The sequence below is a fragment of the Saimiri boliviensis genome, chromosome 7, assembly GCF_048565385.1.
Source record: "Saimiri boliviensis isolate mSaiBol1 chromosome 7, mSaiBol1.pri, whole genome shotgun sequence".
NCBI lineage: Eukaryota > Metazoa > Chordata > Mammalia > Primates > Cebidae > Saimiri > Saimiri boliviensis.
Window position 1 is genome coordinate 12,909,243 of NC_133455.1, and position 17,739 is coordinate 12,926,981.

Sequence of the window (17,739 nt, forward strand, 5' to 3'; positions counted from 1 at the left end):
CGGCTGGAAGGAGGTATTGCTGTGCAGGCCACAGCCTGCTCACTCACTGCCCAGCAGGGTCAGTGTTTATACTCAAGGCCTGGCCTCAGGCTCCTGAGCTGCAGCTACTCGCCTGCCAGGTCTCTACATCCATCTAGGCCAATGTGCCCAATTCATTATTATTATTTTGAGAAGTTCTGCTCTTGTTACTCAGGCTGGAGCACAATGGTGTGATCTCGGCTTACTGTAACCTCTGCCTCCTGGGTTTAAGCAATTCTCTTGCCTCGGCCTCCTGAGTAGCTGGGATTACAGGTGCCCGCCACCACGTCCAGCTATTTTTTATGTATTTAGTACAGATGGAGTTTTACCATGTTGATCAGGCTGGTCTTAAACTCCTGACCTCAGGTGATCCACCTGCCTCGGCCTCAAAAGTGCTGGGATTACAGACGTGAGCCACTGCGCCTGGCCTCAATTCATTCTTATAGCCAAAAATGGCAGACACAAGTCTTACAGTTTACTTGCTAAAATGATGAGTTTTGGCTACCATGCCTGACTAAGCAGCCAGTAACAACTGTGGCAAAAGACATCTGAAATTATAGGTGAATATAAAATAGATGGGAAGATTTTAATTAAGGTGTTTTTTTTTTCCATTTTAAACTCTTTTTTTCTATGACAAAAGTCACAAATGTTCAGAGTAAAAAAAAAAAAAAAAGGAAAGAGAACTGAAGAATTAAAATGAAAGTTAAAATATCTACTTACTCCTAGTATTAGTGCCACCCAAGAGAGGTAATCACTACTAGATTTTTCTTGTGAGTCTTTCTAGAAATTTTCTATTCATATGTGTATCTATGTAGATCTTATTCTTTTTAATTGTTAGCTAGTATTTATATCACAATTTAGTCCCTACTTGTGAGCATTTCAAGTGTTCCAAATTTTTTTGCTATTATAAACATTGCTGCAAAAAAATATCTTTGTTCATCCATCTTTGGGCTTATGGGTAATTTCCCGTAAGTGGAATCAAAGGGTAAAATAATATGCACATTCACTTTGAAAGGTATTGCAAAACAGTCCTCTAAAAAGGTTGCATCAGTTTATATCCCTATCAACAGTATAAATATGCCTGATACCTGTTTCTCAATATGCAGCCACCACTGGGTATTATGAAATGTTTTAATATTTAGATACTGCTTTTTTGTTTTTAGATACTCATTTCTAATATCTTCAAAAACTTGTCTCTTTTACTTTCACTTAATACAAATTGCATGATGAAACAAAAGACACTTGAAAAATAGTTGTAGTTCTGTTCCAGAATACTAAAAATTTTAACACACCTAAAACTATCTGAAATAAACTCTATAATTTGCTTGGGCGACTATTATTTAATGAATCCTCAAGTTGGCAAAACAAACTAATAGTGTTTTCCTTTCCCTGTTCATCAGAGTACCATCTAGGACAGATTACTTCCTCCCCACTGAGCAAAGCTGTTCCATCATTACTTTACTTACAAACATGATTAATAACATATGAACATTTTCCCAAACTAGAACCTTTACATTAAGCTTATTTAAACTTGCCAAAGCAGAACTGTTCACTAATAGACTTTCTTGCTACATGGAGGAAAGGAAATTGCATTAGTTACATATGAGTATCCATTTACATATTCGTTAAAAGGAAAAAAATGAACTAATAAACTCAGAAATTATCATAGAAAAGATCTACTATCTTAATATTCTGGCTGAATAATTGAGTTTTACCTTAAGACAGAAATTCTCAATCTTTCTTCTGCCAGGTGATGATGGATAATGGGCACCTTGGGGGTAGCACTGAGATGACATTTATTTTAAAATTTAAATGTAATAAAATCCCACTGCAGAATATGAGTATTTAAAAAATACTGCATTTTATTTTTTCCCCAATCTTTCTATATATATATATATGTGCACAATTACTTATAATCCTGTTTTAATTTTTTAAACTTAGCATTATATCAATAGCATTTCTATATTATTATCATTATTATTTGAGACAAAGTCTCGCTCTGCTGCCAAGACTGGAATGCAAGGGCGTGATCTCAGCTTACTACAACCTCTGCCTCCCAGGTTCAAGTGATTCTCCTGCCTCAGTCTTCCAAGGAGCTGGGACCACAGGTGTGTGCCACCACACCCACCTAAATTTTTTGCATTTTTAGTAGAGATGGAGTTTCACCATGTTGGCCAGGCTGGTCTCAAACTCTTGACCTCAGCTGTGCCCGCCTGAGCCTCCCAAAGTGATGGGATTACAGGTGTGAGCCACCATGCCCGGCCTATTAATTATTAATCCTCATTTTATATGACTGTGTAATATTCCATCAACTCCTTTACCATTCCCTTATTATTAGGCACATGGGATTTCCCTATATTTTGCAATTATAATGCATTGATAAAGACATGTCACTGGCGTAGTGGTGGAAGAACTTACCTGTGTAGAAGCAGACTGGACAACCTTACTGTGTCAGCAAGATAGATGAATATTCTTTAGAAAAGAAAACCTGGTCAGCTGGCTTACGCCTGAAATCCCAGCACTTTGGGAGGCTGAGGTGGGTAGATCACTTGAGGTTAGGAACTCAAGACCAGTCTGGCCAATATGGTGAAACTCTTAACTCTACTAAAAGAGCAAAAAAATCAGCCAAGTGTAGTGGCGCACACCTGTGGTCTTAGCTACTAGGGAGGCTAAGGCAGGAGAACTGCTTGAACCTGGGAGCTAGAGGTTGCAGTGAGCCAAGATTGCACCACTGCACACCAGCCTGGGCAACAGAGCGAGACTCTGTCTCAAAAAAAAGAAAGAAAGAAAGAAATATCAGCATGAATTTACATTTTTTGTTTGTTTGTTTTTTTGAGACAGAGTTTTGCCCTGTTGCCCAGGCTGGAGTTCAATAGTGTAATCTCAGCTCACTGCAACTTCCACCTCCGGGGTTCAAGCAATTCTCCTGCCTCAGCCTCCTGAGTAGCTGGGATTACAGGCGTGTGCCATCATATCTGGCTACTTTTGTATTTTTAGTAGAGACAAGGTTTCTCCATGTTGGTCAGGCTGGTCTCGAACTCCTAACCTCAGATGATCCGCCCACCTTGGCCACCCAAAGTGCTGGCATTAGGTGTGAGCCACTGCACCCGTCATTTTTTTTTTTTTTTTTTTTTTTTTTTGAGAGGGAGTTTCACTCTTGTTACCCAGGCTGGAGTGCACTGGTGAAATCTCAGCTCACTGTAACCTCCACCTCCCGGGTTCAAGAAATTCTCCTACCTCAGCCTCTCAAATAGCTGGCATTAGGTGACTGCCAGCATGCCTGGCTAAGTTTTTTTTAAATTTTATTTTTAGTAGAGATGAAGTTTCACCATGTTGGTCATGTTGGTCTTCAGCTCCTGACCTCAGGTGATCCACCCACCTCAGCTCCCCAAAGTGCTGGGACTACAGGTGTGAGCCACCATACTCAGCCTTACAGCCTTACAATTTTTAATGTATAGACGCAAATGAGGAGTCTGATAAACATACATGTGTTTATGGGTGTGTTTATGAGCATACATATACTTATTCCCTAGCTCTGTCCTCTGAGAGGGCCAAAATACAATGACACTCTAGTAGCAATACAAACACCCTAGTGCTCAAATCTTGGTTTCCATATGTCATTCCCTCATAAATGAACTAAGGCTCCTTGGAGAAAAGGCTAGTTTCAGGGTAGGGGCAGGAAAAACACAGATGAGCCTGGAATATCTCATGGTACTAGAAAGTAAGAAAGTACTAAAAAAATAATGGTGGAACACGAAAAACATGATGGTTGACACAGGAGTCAATCTGAAGGAGCTCCCAATGGCTAAGGCAAGGACTGTTTAAACAATAAACAAATAATGACAGTAAGGGACTATAACACATAGGATAAATATTCATGAGTCTACACTGATAAACAATTCAATAAACAAACAGGGGAGGATCCAAGATGGCCGATTAGGAGCAGCTCAGGATTGCAGCTCCCAGTGAAAGCGCGGAGGGTGAGTGGACGCTGCATTTCCAGACAGATTTTTATTGCCCACGGACCAGGAGATTCCCAGGTGGAGAAGCCCCACGGGTCGCCAGCGTAGCTGGTTTGGTCGGCTCAGCTGTTTTCACCGGGACGGCTGTTTTGTAAGCGCGCTGGCATGGTGGTTCTCTGTACAAAATACACAGGTCTGGGCACGGCTTTAGCTGGCAATTGGAGCTCCGGGAAGGCAGAGTCACCCATTCATCTGATTAAAGAGGGGACTGAAACAGGGAGCCAGGCCAGGAGATTCCCGGGCAAAAAAGCACCAGGAATGTCAGCGCTGCTGTTTCAGCTGGCACAGTGGGTCGCTGCATGGGAAATCACACAGATCCCTGCACCTTTTCAACAGGCGACTGGAACACTTGGGAGGTAGTAGACTGTTCAACTTAAAAAAAAAAAAAAGCTCTGATGCAGGGAGCCAGGAGATCAGGCTCAGCTGGTCCCACCCCCACAAAAAAACAGCAATCGGAAATGCTCTGGATTGAGAGTTTCACAGCAAGCACAGCTGAACTCGGGATGGTCCAGCTCTGTGGGGGAAGGGCGTCCACCATTATTGAGGCAGTCCACCACTACGGAGGTAGTTTGCCATTGCTGAGGCAGCCCGCCATTACAGAGACAGTCTGCCATTATAGAGGTGGGGCGCCATTGCCGAGGCAGTTCTAACTACACCCATATAAAGAGGACTGCAGGGAAGTTCACATGGCAGCTGGACGGAGCCCACAGCAGCTCAGCAAAGCCTCTGCAGGCAGTGACTAAGCTGCCTCCTCGCTGGGCAGGGCAGCCCTGAAAAAAGGCAGGAGCACAACAGAAACTCATAAATAAACCCTTAACTCCCCGTGACAGTGCACCTGGTAGGGGAAAGAGGGCAGTTTATGAGTTCTGCTGCAGCAGACTTAAACGTACCTGCCCAGGAGCTCTGAATGAACAACAGAGCTCACAGCTCAGCACCTGAGCTCCTATAAAGGACAGACTGTCTCCTCAAGCAGCTCCCTGACCCCCGTATATCCAAAGAGTCACCTCGTAAAGGAGAGCTCAGACTGACATCTGGCAGGTATCCTTCTGGGACAAAGAGAGCAGAAGAAACTGGCAGCAACCCTTACTGTTCTGCAGCCGCTGCAGGTGATCCCCAGGCAAGCAGGGCCTGGAGTGGACCTCAGCAGTCCTACAGCAGAGGGGCGACACTGTTAGAAGGAAAACTAAGAAACAGAAAGAAATAACTTCATCAACAAACTGGATGTTCACTCAGAGACCCAATCTGAAAATCAACAACTACAAAGATGACAGGTGGATAAATCTACAAAGATGGGAAGAAACCAGTGCAAAAAGGATGAAAACACTCGAAACCAGAACGCTTCACCTCCTACAAGGGATCACAACTCCACCAGCAAGGGAACAAGGCTGGATGGAGAATGAGTGTGATGAAATGACAGAATCAGACTTCAGAAGGTAGGTAATAAGAAACTTCTGTGAATTAAAAGAACATGTTCTAACCCAATGCAAAGAAACAAAGAACCTTGAAAAAAGATTTGACAAAATGCTAAAAAGAATAAACAACTTAGAGAGGAATGTAAGTGAATTGATGGAGCTGAAAAGCACAACACGAGAACTTCGCGAAGCATACACAAGTTTCAACAGCCAAACTGACCAAGCAGAAGAAAGGATATCAGAGATCAAAGATCAACTCAATGAAATAAAACAAGAAGGCAAGGTAAGAGAAAAAAGGGTAAAAAGGAATGAACAAAGTCTCCAAGAAATATGGGACTATGTGAAAAGACCTAATCTACATTTGACAGGTGTACCTGAATGTGACGAAGAGAATGAATCCAAGCTGGAAAATACTCTTCCTGGATATTATCCAGGAAAACTTCCCCAACCTAGCAAGGCAGGCCAATACACAAGTCCAGGAAATACAGAGAAGACCACAAAGATATTCCTCAAGAAGAGCAACCCCAAGGCACATAATTGTCAGATTCACCAGGGTTGAAATGAAGGAGAAAATGCGAAGGGCAGCCAGAAAGGTCGGGTTACCCACAAAGGGAAGCCCATGAGACTCATAGCAGATCTCTCAGCAGAAACCCTACAAGACAGAAGAGAGTGGGGGCCAATATTCAACATCCTTAAAGAAAAGAACCTTCAACCCAGAATTTCATATCCAGCCAAACTAAGCTTCATAAGTGAAGGAAAAGTAAAATCCTTTGCGAACAAGCAAGTACTCAGAGATTTCGTCACCACCAGGCCTGCTTTACAAGAGCTCCTGAAAGAGGCACTAAACATAGAAAGGAACAACCAGTACCAGTACCAGCCACTCCAAAAACATACCAAATGGTAAAGAGCATCAACACAATGAAGAAACTGCATCAACTAATGGGCAAAACAGCCAGCCAGCATCAAAATGGCAGGATCAAATTCACACATAACAATATTAAACCTGGCTGGGCGCAGTGGCTTAAGCCTGTAATCCCAGCACTTTGGGAGGCCGAGGTGGGTGAATCACGAGGTCAAGAGATCGAGACCATCTTGGTCAACATGGTGAAACCCCGTCTCTAATAACAATACAAAAAAAATTAGCTGGGCATGGTGGTGCGTGCCTGTAATCCCAGCTACTCAGGAGGCTGAGGCAGGAGAATTGCCTGAACCCAGGAGGCGGAGGTTGTGGTGAGCCGAGATCGTGCCATTGCACTCCAGCCCGGGTAACAAGAGCAAAACTCTGTCTCAAATTAAAAAAAAAAAAAAAAAAATTAAACCTAAATGTAAATGGGCTAAATGCCCCAATCAAAAGACACAGACTGGCAAATTGGATAAAAAGCCAAAACTCATTGGTGTGCTGTAACCAGGAAACCCAACTCACATGCAAGGATACACAAAGGCTTGAAATAAAGGGATGGAGGAAGATTTACCAAGCAAATGGAGAGAAAAAAAAAAAAAAAAGAAAGAGTTGCAATTCTCATCTCTGATAAAATAGACTTTAAACCAACAAAGATCAAAAGAGACAAAGAAGGACATTACATAATGGTAAAAGGATCAATGCAACAAGAGCTAACGATCCTAAATATATATGCACCCAATGCAGGAGCACCCAGATACATAAGGCAAGTTCTTAATGACTTAAAAAGAGACTTAGACTCCCACACAATAATAGTGGGAGACTTTAACACCCCATTGTCAATATTAGACAGATCAACGAGACAGAAAATTAACAAGGATGTCCAGTACTTGAACTCAGACCTGGACCAAGCAAACCTAATAGACATTTACAGAACTCTCCAGCCCAAATCCACAGAATATACATTCTTCTCAGCACCACATCGCACCTACTCTAAAATTGACCATATAATTGGAAGTAAATCACTCCTCAGCAAATGCAAAAGAACGGAAATCATAACAAACAGTCTCTCAGACCACAGTGCAATCAAGTTAGAACTCAGAATTCAGAAACTAACTCAGAACAGCACAGCTTCATGGAAACTGAACAACTGGCTCTTGAATGTTGACTGGATAAACAATGAAATGAAGGCAGAAATAAAGATGTTCTTCGAAATCAATGAGAATGAAGACACAACATACCAGAATCTCTGGGACACATTTAAAGCAGTCTCTAGAGGAAAATATATAGCAATAAATGCCCACATGAGAAGCAAGGAGAGATCTAAAATCGACACCCTATCATCAAAATTGAAAGAGATAGAGGAGCAAGATAAAAAAAACTCAAAACCTAGAGAAGACAAGAAATAACTAAGATCAGAGCAGAACTGAAGGAGATAGAGGCACAAAAAAACCCTTTAAAAAAATAAATAAATCCAGGAGCTGGGTTTTTAAAAAGATCAACAAAATAGACCACTAGCCAGATTAATAAAAAAGAAAAGAGAGAATAATCAAATAGATGCAATAAAAAACGATAAAGGGGATACCACCACAGATTCCACAGAAATTCAAACCATCATCAGAGATTATTACAAACAACTCTATGCACATAAACTAGTAAACCTGGAAGAAATGGATAAATTCCTGGACACTTGCATCCTCCCAAGCATAAACCAGGAAGTCGTCGAAACCCTGAATAGATCAATAACAAGGTCTGAAGTTGAGGCAGCAATTAAAAGCCCACCACCTAAAAAAAGCCCAAGTCCAGATGGGTTCACTGCAAAATTCTACCAGACATACAAAGAGGAGCTGGTACCATTCCTTCTGAAACTATTCCAAACAATCCAAAAAGAGGGAATCCTTCCCAAATCATTTTATGAGACCAACATCATCCTGATACCAAAACCCGGCAGAAACTCAGCAAGAAAAGAAAACTTCAGGCCAATATCCATGATGAACACAGATGCAAAAATCTTTAATAAAATACTGGAAAACCGATTGCAACAGCACATCAAAAAGGTTATCCACCATGATCAAGTAGGATTCATCTCACGGATGCAAGGCTGGTTCAACATAGGCAAGTCTATAAACATAATTTACCACATAAACAGAACCAAAGACAAAAGCCACATGATTATCTCAATAGATGCAGAGAAGGCCTTTGACAAAATTCAACAGCTCTTTATGCTAAAAGACCTTCAATAAACTAGGTATTGATGGAACATATCTCAGAATAATAAAAGCTATTTACAACAAACCAACAGCCAATATCATATTGAATGGGCAAAAACTGGAAGCATTCCCTTTGAAATCTGGCACTAGACAAGGATGCCTTCTCTCACCACTCCTATTCAATATAGTACTGGAAGTTCTAGCCAGAGCAATCAGGCAAGAAGAAGAAATGAAGTGTATTCAAATAGGAAAGGAGGAGGTCAAAGTGTCTCTATTTGCAGATGACATGATTGTCTATCTAGAAGAATGCATCGTCTCAGCCCAAAATCTCCTGAAACTGATAAGCAACTTCAGCAAAGTCTCAGGATACAAAATCAATGCGCAAAAATCACAAGCATTCCTATACACAAATAACAGACTTAAAGACAGCCACATCAAAAATGAACTGCCATTCACAATTGCTACAAAGAGAATAAAATACCTAGGAATACAACTAACAAAGAACGTAAAGGACCTCTTCAAGGAGAACTACAAACCACTGCTCAATGAAATAAGAGAGGACATAAACAGAGGGAGAAACATTCCATTTTCATGGTTAGGAGGAATCAATATTGTGAAAATGGCCACACTGCCCAAAGTAATTTACAGATTCAATGCTATCTCCATCAAGCTACCTATGACCTTCTTCACAGAACTGGAAAAAACCACCTTAAACTTCATATGGAACCAAAAGAGAGCCTGCATAGCCAAGTCAATTCTAAGCAAAAAGAACAAAGCAGGAGGCATCACACTACTGGACTTCAAACTATACTACAAGGCTACAGCAATCAAAACAGCATGGTACTGGTACCAAAACAGAGATTAGACTAATGGAACAGAACAGAGGCCTCGGAGGCAACACAACACATCTACAACCATCTGATCTTTGACAAACCTGACAAAAACAAGCAATGGGGAAAGGATTCCCTGTTTCATAAATGTTGTTGGGAAAACTGGCTAGCCATGTGCAGAAAGCAGAAACTGGATCCCTTCCTGATACCTTACACTAAAATTAACTCCAGATGGATTAAAGACTTAAACAAGACCTAACACCATAAAAACCCTAGAAGAAAATCTAGGCAAAACCATTCAAGACATAGGCGTAGGCAAGGACTTCATGACCAGAACACCAAAAGCATGGGCAACAAAAGCCAAAATAGACAAATGGGAGCTAATCAAACTCACAGCTTCTGTACAGCAAAAGAAACAGGCATTAGAGTGAATCAGCAACCAACAGAATGGGAAAAAATGTTTGCAGTCTACCCATCTGACAAAGGGCTAATATCCAGAATCTACAAAGAACTAAAACAAATTTACAAGAAAAAAAAACAAGCCCATTCAAAAGTGGGTGAAGGATATGAACAGACACTTTACAAAAGAAGACATACAATGATGAGTTCGTGTCCTTTGTAGGGACATGGATGAACCTGGAAACCATCATTCGCAGCGAACTGACACAAGAGCGGAAAATCAAACACCGCATGTTCTCACTCATAGGCGGGTGTTGAACAATGAGAACACATGGACACAGGGAGGGGAGCACTACACACTGGGGTCTGTTGGGGGGAAATGGGGGAGGGACAGTGGTGGGTAGGGAGTTGGGGAGAGAGAGCATGGGGAGAAATGCCAGATATAGGTGAAGGGGAGGAAGGCAGCAAATCACACTGCCATGTGTGTACCTCTGCAACTATCTTGCATGTTCTTCATATGTACCCCCAAATCTAAAATGCAATAAAAAAAAAGACATACATGAGGCCAACAAACATAGAAAAAATGCTCATCATCACTGGTCATTAGAGAAATGCAAATCAAAACTACATTGAGATACCATCTCACGCCAGAATGGCGATCATTAAAAAATCTGGAGACAACGGATGTTGGAGAGGATGTGGAGAAATAGGAACACTTTTACACTGTTGGTGGGAGTGTAAATTAGTTCAACCACTGTGGAAGACAGTGAGGCAATTCCTCAAGGACCTAGAAATGAAATTCTATTTGACCCAGTAATCCCATTACTGGGTATATACCCAAAGGATTATAAATCATTCTACTATCAGGACACATGCACACGCACACGAATGTTCATTGCAGCACAGTTTACAATAGCAAAGACCTGGAACCAACCCAAATGCCCATCCATGATAGACTGGACAGGGAAAATGTGGCACATATATACCATGGAATATTATGCAGCCATAAAAAACGATGAGTTCATGTCCTTTGTAGGGACATGGATGAACCTGGAAGCCATCATTCTCAGCAAACTGACACAAGAACAGAAAATCAAACACTGCATGTTCACACTCGTAGGTGGGTGTTGAACAATGAGAATACATGGACACAGGGAGCGGAGCACCACACACTGGGGTCTGTCGGGGGGAAATAGGGGAGGGACAGCAGGGGGTGGGGAGTTGGGGAGAGATAGCATGGGGAGAAATGACAGATATAGATGATGGGGAGGAAGGTAGCAAATCACATTGCCATGTGTGTACCTATGCAACAATCTTGCATGTTCTTATGTACCCCAAAACCTAAAATGCAATTTAAAAAAATGGGAGGGGGCAGGAAAGGGCTGTTCTCCTTTACAGAATAAATGTAGAAGAAATGATGAATATAGATAATCAGGCTGGCTACGGTGGCTCATACCTGTAATCCTGGCACTTTGGGAAGCTGAGGTGGGTGGATCAAGTGAGGTCAGGAGTTCAAGACCAGGCTAGCCAAAATGGTGAAACCCCACCTCTACTAAAAATATAAAATGTAGCCAACTGTAGTAGCTGGCACCTTTAGTCTCGGCTACTCAGGAGGCTGAGGCAGGAAAATTGCTTGAACCTGGGTGGTGGAGGTAGCGATGAGACAAGACTGTGCCCTGCACTCCAGCCTGGGTGACAGAGAGAGACTCTGTCTCAAAAAAGAAAGGAAAAGAAAAGAAAAGAAAATGATCATTAGGCAAGCATCACAGTAACTGCTGCAGGCAAGATTACAGAATACAGAATGAATGTTAAAATTTGTGGGCAAAAGTCTCATGAGAAACAGGGTATCTTCATTATCCTCAAAGTACCTCGTCATAAGATTTACTGATTTAGGGAGGCTGAGGTGGGCGGATCACAAGGTCAGGAGTTTGAGACCAGCCTGGACAACATGGTGAAACCCCATCTCTACTAAAAATACAAAAATTAGCCAGCTGTGGTGGTGGGCACCTGTAGTCCCAGCTACTCGGGAGGCTGAGGCAGGAGAACCGCTTGAACCCAGGACACAAAGGTTGCGGTGAGCTGAGATCGCGCCACTGGACTCCAGCCTGGGCAACAGAGCAAAACTCCATTTCAAAAAAAAAAATTGTTGATTTATTAATTGCAAAGGAAAAAATCATTTGTAGTGGGGAGCCTGGCAAATGCTACCTTAACCAGGCAGTCAAAGTTAACATCACCAGTAAGAAGACACGACAATATCACATGTCCTCCATATGATGTACTGAGAAGGGCCTAACTGTACTTTTGTGCTATTTTTGGGAAGACTGTATAGCTTCAATCTAACTGACAAAACATTAGACAAACTCAAATGAATGACTTTGTACCAAATAATTGATCAACAGTCTTCAAAAGTATCAAGTTCAAGAGAAACAGACCATTCAGAATGAACCATCATCAATTAAAACAGAAATGAAGGAAAGAGGGAAGGAAGGAGAGAAGGGGAGAGGGGAGAGGGTGGAGGGTGAAGCGGGGAGAGGGGAGAAAATCAAGGCCAGGCATGGTGGCTCATGCTTGTAATCCCAGCACTTTGGGAGGCCAACATAGGTAGATCACAAGGTCAGGAGTTCAAGATCAGCCTGGCCAACATAGTGAAACCCCATCTCTACTAAAAAGTAGAAAAAAATTAGCCAGGCATGGTGGCGAGCACCTGTAGTCCCAGCTACTTGGGAGGCTGAGGCAGGTAATCGCTTGAATCTGGGAGGCAGATGTTGCAGTGAGCCGAGACTGTGCCACTGCACTCCAGCCTGGGCAACACAGTGAGACTCTGTTTCAAAAAAAAAAAAGACTGATAAACTGGCAGAGATTGGAGGAGAGAAAAGAAACATGACAATTAAGGACAACATGGGAGCCTGAACTAGAAGAAGAACACTTGTGGAGAAATTGTCAGAATTCCGGTATGTAGATTAATTAATACTAGTGTCTCAATATTAATTTCCTGGTTTTGATAACTGCACTATGATTACAAAAGATGTTAACATTAGGGGGAGCTGGGTGAAGGGTATCTGAGAATCCATATTGCTTTTGTAGCTTCTTTTTAAGTCTAACTTTTAAAAATCCCAAACTAGTTTTGCCCCCAAGACACTTAACAGAAGATGATGCAAATCCTCTCTGGAGGACAGTACCTTCAATCCAAAGATCAAATAATCTCCATAAATAGTTTTCTAATAAAAACAAGCAGATTATAGGAAAAAATTAAAAATAAACATACACCATGGAAACAAGGACTCATTAGGAAGAAGTGGTAGAAACAGATTCATAAACACTTCAGATCCTAATATCATCAGATGTAGACTATAAAACTATGCTATGTTTAGAGAAATAAAAGATTAAAAACATCTCCAGGGCACTGGGCGCAGTGGCTCATGCCTACAATCCCAGCACTCTGGGAAGCCAAGGCAGGAGGATCAAGAGGTCAAGAGTTCAAGACCAGCCTGGTCAATATGGTGAAACCCACACCTCTACTAAAAATACAAAAATTAGCCAGGCATGGTGGTGCACGCCTGTAATCCCAGGTACTCTAGAGGCTGAGGCAGGAGAATTGCTTGAACCCAGGAGGTAGAGATTGCAGTGAGCCGAGATCAGGCCATTGCACTCCAGCCTGGGTGACAGAGCAAGACTCCATCTTGGCAGGGGTGGAGAGAATATTGGCCAGGTGTGGTGGCTCATGCCTGTAATCCCAGCCCTTTGGGAGTACTTCAGGAGGATCACCAGAGGTCGGGAGTTCAAGACCAGCCTGATGAACATGGAGAAACCCCATCTCTACTAAAAATACAAAATTAGCTGGGCATGGTGACACATGCCTGTAATCCCAGCTACTCGGGAGGCTGAGGCAAGAGAATCACTTGAACTCAGGAGGCGGAGGTTGCAGTGAACTGAGATCGCACCACTGCACCCCAGCCTGGGCAACTGGGCAACAAGAGTAAAACTGTCTCAAAATATATATATATATATCCAGCGAAGAGGAAAATGTAAAATATAACATTCTCAGATTGGGAAAAGATCCAAAATGCCTAGAAATAAAAAATAATAACTTAAAATTAAAAACCCAGACCAGGTGCATTGGCTCAGGCTTGTAAAATCCCAGCACTTTGGGAGGCCAAGGTGGAAAGATCACTTGAGGCCTGGAGTTCAAGACCAGCCTGGGCAACACAGAAAAACCTTGTCTCTACTAAAAATACAAAAATTAGCTGTGCATGGTGGCACATGTCTGTTAATCCCAGCTACTTGGGAGGCTGAAGTATGAATATCGCCTGAACCTAGGAGGCAGAGGTTGCAATAAGCCAAGATCATGCCATTATACTCTAGCCTGGGCAACAGTCAGACTCCGTCTCAAACAAAAACAAACACAAACCCCCTCCCCACAAAACCCAATGGGTAGTATTAAAATTAAAGACTTCTGAGCATTAGAAGACATCATTAAGAAAATAAATCTTTAAAGTTCAGATTGGAAGAATGTTTATAACACATATATCTAACTTATATTCATGTACTGAGAAGGGCCCAACTGTACTTTTGTGCTATTTTTGGGAAGACTGCATAGCCTCAATCTAACCGACAAAACATTAGACAAACCCAAATGAATGACTTTGTATTTTCAGAATATATGAATTCAGAATATATGAAAACCTCTAACTCAGTAAAAAGACACCTAATTTTTTAAATGAGTAAAACATTTGAACGTACTTCACAGACAAAGATAAATGAATGGCCAATAGGCACATGAAAAAGTGCTCTACATCATTAGTGACCAGGGAAATGTAAATTAAAACCACAATGAGATACTACTACATACTCATAGGAAGGCTACAATTATAAAGACCACCACCACAAACTACTAGGAATGCCAAAACTGGAATTCCCAAACATTGTTGGTGGGAGTGTAAAACGGCATAACCTACTTTGGGGGAAAAAAACCTTTGCAGTTTCTTATTAACCTAATGGACAGAGTTTAAGAACACATGTGACAACTGAAGGGGAAATTACCAAATTAGAAGACTAGTCAGAAGGAATTATCTACCCTACAATACAGAGACAAAGATGGAAAATAGAAGAGCTATGTTAGTATATTCCCCATAAGTTTAAACTTCAGTTCCAGGAAGGACAGAGTGAATGGGAGAGAGGCAATACTTGATGAGATAATGGCTGATAATTTCGTAACAATGAAAAACACCATTTCACAAACTCAAGATGCCCAATGAACCCAAAGCAGAATAAATAAAAAGAAATCCATACCCAGATGTAAAGAAACTGTGGAACACCAAAGACTAAGTAAGATGATCTTTTTTTTTTTTTTTTTTTTTTTGAGACGGAGTTTCACTCGTTACCCAGGCTGGAGTGCAAGGGTGTGATCTCGGCTCACCGTAACCTCCACCTCCTGGGTTCAGGCAATTCTCCTGCCTCAGCCTCCCGAGTAGCTGGGATTACAGGCACGCCCCACCATGCCCAGCTAATTTTTTGTATTTTTAATTGAGACGGGATTTCACCATGTTGACCAGGATGGTCTCGATCTCTTGACCTCATATCCGCCCGCCTCAGCCTCCCAAAGTGCTGGGATTACAGGCTTGAGCCACCGCGCCCGGCCAGATGATCTTAAAAAGAAGATAAAAGATGACCTTTCCAGAGAAAACACTTGATTCCCCTAATGACTACTAACAGGGCCCTTATTAGCAGATCTCTTTAAAATAAAAAGACACATATAAAAATGTAATATGAAAAGACATTTTCTTGCTGAAATCTTTTAGTGGTTCCCTGTTACCAATAGGCACAAAAAGCCTTCTAAGGCCAGTCCCCTGCCATCCTCTAACTCCAGTAATTCTTTCCCCTTTATCTTTCTTCTTTCCATAGACACGCTTCTTCCCTACTTTTCACAGGACTGTCTTTCTAGACTTAGCTATAGCATCACCTCTTCCAGAAGCTTTCTGTGCTCCCAGGCATTCCAGAGTAACCCTCCTTTGTGTTCTCAGCACCCCAGGCACAACCTCCAGCAGAGGATATATTGCATTTTATGACAGTTATCTTCTTATGAGTCCTTCACCTCATTTTAAGCTTTTTAAGGACATTGACTATGTCTAATTCATTTTTGTATTCCCAGTAGCTAGTCCAGTGCCTGGCTAAGAAATGCCTGAACTGAATGAAGGATCTTTCAAGGCCGAAACAAACTGTCCTTCAGAAATAAAAGTTTAAATGTACAGTAGGTAACTACAGAATGAAATGAAAACAAGAAAAAAACCTCCAAGAAACTAGAGTAGACACACAGACCCCAAATTTAAAATAAACGTCAATAAAAGTTTAATAAGCCTTTCTGTATGGCTAGATTTATCCTAGGTACTGGGAATAAAACAGAGAAGACAGATCTGGCACCATCTTAGATTTCAACGATGTCAGAGATGGACCTTCCCAAAATAAAAGAGAATCAGTTATCTGAACTCCTTCGTTACACAGATGAGGAAATTGAGGCCCAGAGGAGATGCCTTGGTCACAGAGTAAGGGATAGGTAACAAAATAAGGTACCATTTAGGGAGAAAGGGAAAAAATGGAAAAGCAAATCACAAGAAACAAAGACCTGTAATTTTTTCCCCCCACATCAGACAGGCAATGTGCTGACATCATAATAAGGTGTGAGGAAGGCACACCTCAAAACAAGTGTGAAAGCCCCAATCATCATGTTTATGAACTACAAAAAAAATCAAGGACCTGTAATTTTAACAGCAATGCACTTGACAGTGAAAGGCTAAAGAAGGAGAAGAAACTAAAACAAAACTTAGGCTTAGCAGAATCCCCATGTTTGCAAATATATATTAATAGGAAAACATTTTCTTTTCCTGGTCTCTCATCCTAGGCTTCAATTAGTTTGAAACTTATTTTATTACTTTAATTTCTTCCCTGCTACACTTTGAGCTCAAGCATTCAGGATATTTATTTAGCACATCATTGGTATTCAATGCATATTTGGAGAATTAATGATTTATGTTTTCTTATTCTAATAAGTCCATTTTCCTTTCAACTTCTACTTTCATTTTTTAAAATACGGCATCTTCTTTAGGCCTTGCATAGTACTACTTTGCTACCAAATGAAAGCAAACACAGAAACAAATACTTAACAATTTGTTCAGGTGAAAATTATGAGTTTTTTTTTTTTTTTTTTTTTGAGACAGAGTTTCGCTCTTGTTACCCAGGCTGGAGTGCAATGGCGCGATCTCGGCTCACTGCAACCTCCGCCTCCTGGGTTCAGGCAATTCTCCTGCCTCAGCCTCCTGAGTAGCTGGGATTACAGGCACATGCCACCATGCCCAGCTAATTTTTTGTATTTTTAGTAGAGACGGGGTTTCACTATGTTGACCGGAATGGTCTCGATCTCTCGACCTCGTGATCCACCCGCCTCGGCCTCCCAAAGTGCTAGGATTACAGGCTTGAGCCACCGCGCCCGGCCTGAAAATTATGAGACTTTAACAAACTGAAGCTTCATAGTGTTCAAGCTTATTATTGTGTTTAACAAGTATCTGTTTTCTGAACAACCTAAAGTTTGAAGCCTGAGGAGGCAGATGTTTACCCACATAGCCCACACTGAGTTCCTGGGTTCCTGTACCTTTATGTGGCTATGTGAGAATGGCTGTGGCTTTGGGCATCTGCTGTGCTACTTTACTAATGCTACCTTAGTCCAGACATGAGATGCAGGCATATGAAACCCACCCTGTGCCTAAGATGTGTGTACAGGGATGTTCAATGTTTCTGATAGTGAAAAACTGGAGGCAACCTAAATGTTCACTGTTAGCAGACTGGATTAAAAATATTATGGTGGCCAGGCACGGTGGCTCACGCCTGTAATCTCAGCACTTTGGGAGGCCAAGGCGGGTGGATCACAAGGTCAAGAGATCGAGACCATCCTAGTCAACA

The 17,739-nt window shown here is 41.7% G+C and overlaps 1 protein-coding gene and 1 non-coding gene across 4 annotated transcripts in view; both read right to left on the reverse strand.

The window, feature by feature from the left end:
* Positions 1–17,739, reverse strand: part of BICDL1 (BICD family like cargo adaptor 1) — a 110,841-nt gene that overhangs the window by 37,716 nt on the left and 55,386 nt on the right. The window lies entirely within an intron of this gene.
* Positions 16,428–16,531, reverse strand: LOC120365218 (small nucleolar RNA U13). The gene has a single exon (XR_005580225.1). It is a non-coding gene; the product is annotated as a small nucleolar RNA U13 (small nucleolar RNA).